The sequence below is a fragment of the Erpetoichthys calabaricus genome, chromosome 6 (genome assembly GCF_900747795.2).
Source record: "Erpetoichthys calabaricus chromosome 6, fErpCal1.3, whole genome shotgun sequence".
Lineage (NCBI taxonomy): Eukaryota > Metazoa > Chordata > Cladistia > Polypteriformes > Polypteridae > Erpetoichthys > Erpetoichthys calabaricus.
The window spans coordinates 189,347,004-189,351,713 of record NC_041399.2 but is presented as its reverse complement, the minus strand read 5'-3'; positions in this window follow the sequence as shown (position 1 = coordinate 189,351,713).

The window sequence follows — 4,710 nt, the reverse complement described above, 5'->3', positions numbered from 1 at the left end:
GCGTAGAAGAGGGCGCTCGCCACAACCGTCTGATAGAACATCTGCAGCATCTTATTGCAGATGTTGAAGGACGCCAGCCTTCTAAGGAATTATAAGGAAGTATAATGAACAAACTTGCTATAATAATTTACACCACTGCCAGTCTGCCATGACTGAAAGACTCTTCCCCAGCCTACCATAGTACAATCAGAAAAATATCCTATTTTACTTTATAAAAAGGAATTAGATTTACTTTAAATTGAACTTTTTAGAATTTAGCAGGTATTTGTTAATGTTGTTCTCAGTGAATTGAGCATATAGAACCATTGCTAACCAGTTGAAAATGTCAGTATTTAAGTGAATACTTCAACTTTCCTCTGCTCTGTAGATAGGCAGTGGAAGAGCAATCTGATCTGATTTGTAAATCCCATTGATTTTTATTCATTTATTGTAATGAAATCCTTACAAAATAAAACTAAAAATAACAAAGAGTTACATAATTATTATTGGATTAGAGAAAACCATGTAATATAAGATAACATAAATCTAGGTGTGGGAGGAAAACTGAATTACTCATAAAAAATCACATACAAATACAAGGAAAATGTTTAAAAATAATACCGCACACAGCATCTGGATGATGGATACAAACCATGAAGGAGAAATTCTAACTACAGTGCCACTCTATTTATAATATAGTGTGAATAAACAGAAAACAAACAAAAGAAGGAATAGGGCTTCAATGGACAACCCGTTTAATGTTGCCTTTTGTGACAGTTCAGTGGGCTCTTGTAGCCTGTAAATGACTTCTAACAACTGAGCCGATTCATTCTAGTCTGAAGTCAGGTCCCAAATGAATGACACCTTCCTGCTAGAGTGTTGTTTAAGTAGAACAGGAAGTGGAGGGGGAGGAGCTGGTTTTGTCCTGACAGAAAGTGACATCGTAATCTTCCGGAGAGTTCTCCTCCACTCTACAGGAACTACTCTACTGTGTTAGTGGTTAGTATCACACCAAAAACCTTTCAGGCACTGCTGACGCTTGTGTGTGTGACAGTAGCTGAAGAGGAAAAGGAACACTATCGTTGAAGAGTGCTGTGTGAGCCCATGTAACATTGGTGATGAAGACTTCACTGTGTAAATATGTGCACTACTGATCTGTTTGCATAAGTGTTGGCTATTACTGAACATTCTGTAGATCAGTTACTTGTGTTGTTTTTTAGAAGCATGGTATATGTCTACTGATTTTTTTTTAGTTTAATACAGTGTCACACACGTGTGATTGGGAGGCATCTGAAGGGCCTGAATAATGGTAGTTCCATATCAGACCTGGGGGTGGCGAGGTGCACTGACTTTCTCTCTCAATCCTCTGCAGACAATCCATGGGAAATCCCACATGGTTCCGGCGCCAAATGGTGACTCCACTTCCGGTGTATATGATGACGTCACTTCCGGTCCTGGGGCACACGATAATTTCACTTCCAGTCCAGATGGCATCACTTCCCGTTCAGGTCCCGACAATTTCACTGAAAGCCACCATCTTTACAGCCTTAACACTAGAATTCCTGAAAAAACTTGTAATCCCGGCCCACCTTAAATCCCTTTGCACCTCTCCATCAGCTTCTTTTGTTTTGTAAATGCGTCAATCAGCACAAACAGCAAGCAGTCTGCTGTCCCATCCCCTTGCCTTGACAGAGCTCAGCTTGAGCAAAACGTTCTCCCAGGTCAAGCTAAGGCTCCTTATCTGCATGTGAGATCTGGAGTTGTATAGGGTAAATAACACTGTATATCGTTATTTGGAATACATGCATTTCATGTGTGTTCTGTGTCTAGAAAGATCTGGATAAGTGTAGGATGAAAGGAAATGCATGAAATGCTGAACACATATCTAAAGCAGAAACTTTTTCCATGTTTTACTAATAATGACGAGAAGTGCATAATGTGTGAAGACTTAAGTCCAAATATCTAATAAACACATGCATTTTTATTCAAGAAAAAAAAAAGCATTTGATTTACATGTGGCTGTCAACGAGTTAAAAACTCAAGCTCAAATTTCAATCGACAGGGAATTTACACGTGTTCTTGAATGGTGCAGAGGTAAGAACTGCTGTCTTATAACCCTTAGGTCCCGGGTTTGAGACCGCACGCTCTGTGTTTTGAGTGTTGAGCTGCTATTATTAATATTATTATTATTTCTACAATTTAATAAAAACATACATTTGATTTGAGGCTGTAACACCCGATATAAATTTTGGCTATTTGTAATAGTTAGTGCTTGTTTTTTTATTATTCAGTTTATTCTCTCAGTGACATTCATGTGGTACAACAAACTTGCCTCTCCCTCTTTGACTTGATGGCATTTATCTCCATCCTTTTCACAAGAGCAGTGCCTGTGGCTGATGCTTGTTCAGAACTATTTGTTGTACTGGCAATCAAAGATATGATGTCCCATGACCGCTATCCAACTGGACAAAGGCAGGACCATTGCAACAGACAGCTTCTTCACAGCGCTTTCGCCAGCTAATAGACTGCTGTAATGCAACGCAACTCTGCTTGGCACCATAAGTAAAATGAGACTTGCACCTGCAGCTAAAGTCACTTCAGTACGCAAGCAATTCATCACGCTAGTGTTTAGATCTGACAGCGCTGTGCTGACGGTGTGTATGTGCCCAAAAAGAAGAAGTATTACATGTAGCTAGTAGAAATATTGCATTTGAATACACAATGGAAGGTCTGAAACTAGAAAGTACACCTTATGAGAAGGACTTAGTGTAGTGGACTCCTCACGATCAGGTAGTGTACAGAACCTATTAATAGGGCTAACAGAATATTAGGTTATATAGCATGATGTGTAGAGTACAAGACAAAACAAGCTATGCTTAAGGAGAGATCCCACCTGGACTATTGAATACAGTTTGAGACTTTGGGATTCAAAAATGATGGTGGCAGAGTGGTAGTGTTGCTGTCTCACAGTATGGAGACCAGGGTTTGCATCCCTGGTCCTCCTTTCATGGAGTTTGCATTTTCTCCATGTTTCTGCAAGGGTTTCCTCCAGGTACTCTGGTTTCCTACCACAGTCCAAAGACATGCAAGTTAGATGAACTGGTGATGCTAAATTGGCTGTAGTGTGCATTGGGTGTGTGGGTGCTCTGTCCAGGTTATTCCTACCATGTGCCCTATAATAGCTGGGAAAAACTGTAGCAGACCCCCAAGACCCTGTTCAAGTCTAAGCACATTTGAATGACTGACTGGCTTCAAAAAAAACACTGCAACACTAAAAAGTACCAGAAAAGAGCAACTACAGGCCGATTGCAGGACTACAGTATACGAGCTATGAGGAATAGTTGAAAAAGTTGAACCTTTTCAGTTTAACCAAACCCAGAGAGCCATAGACACATTGAATAACTTACCAAGTAGTGTGGTAGAGAGATAAGGTGGATGTGCAGTGTTACAAAGAAGGACAGAATAAGAAATGAGACCATCACAGGAACAACAAAAGTATGAGAAAATATCTAAGAAAGTACTGCAAAGCTGATTGAAGTTGTATAGACATGTGATGAGGACAAAAGAGTGATGGGAATGGAAGTAAGGGGAAGAGGAAGTGAGGGAGCCCAAAGTGGAAGTGGATGGATGAAGTAAAAGAAGATTTAAAGGAAAAGGGTCCAACTGGGTAGGAGGAATTAGGAATTATCCCACATAGATATGGGAAGAGAAAGAAGAAGTGTTAGTAAAAAGGACTTCTAGGACCTTTAAAACTTGACTTGATGTTGTTTCGGAGAAATTAGGTGGATTGGACGGCTTAACTTTTTTGAACTGAATGGCCTGTTCTTGTCCAAATGTGTCTAATGTTCTAAAAATGAAACATTTCCCTCTGCAAGACCCTTACCAAGTCAGTTACCAGCCTGGGCTGTAAGTATAAAAAATATAAATTGTATGCAAAAAATTATACTATAACTGTGCAAGGGTCTCAGAGAAGTATTAAAACATGGGATTCTGATTTCATGAGGCCTGAACACTTAACTACTTTGCCTATCATGCTGTCCTCAAATGAAATTAATTAGAAATTGAATTTTGCCTTTCACAAAGCTATTTTAAACATCCTTAACACACAGTTGAATTAGATTATTACAATTTTCTTAAAGGATGAAGTAGAATGAGAATTAACACAATAATGTGCAACTATTTAGGACCATATTTACAAAAAGAAAGAATTTGGCAAACAAAACTTCCGCTTTAATATACACATTTGTTACATTTACTGTTAGAGCTCGTAAATGCCTTTGAAGTCCCCTTTTTCAAAATATATTGTGTGTTGGGAACCAATTCAGGATTTCCTTTTTCCAAAAGAATGATTGATTTACCATTGTAAATGTTCGTGTTACTTCTGCCCTGTTGCCAGCTTATTGTTCAAATATTTTAATGTTAACATTACAATGGTTTGGAAAAAATATTCCAATATCATTTGAAAAATACTGATAAAATAGCCCTGTTCTGTAAAGCTTTGATTTGCCAGTCGAAAGCTGTGAATTCACTAATAAAGTAAAAGGTTATGATGAATTATTTACTGAATGATAATATTTATATAATGTACTGTAGATGTTTTTGTTATTGACTCCACATAGATGTGGGAAAAAATGAAGAGGAAGAAGAAGCAGAAGAACTGTATATGTTTTTGTGGCATTCTGTTATGAGCAAATTGTTAAAGATTATTTATTAAAGAAAACAGTACATCAC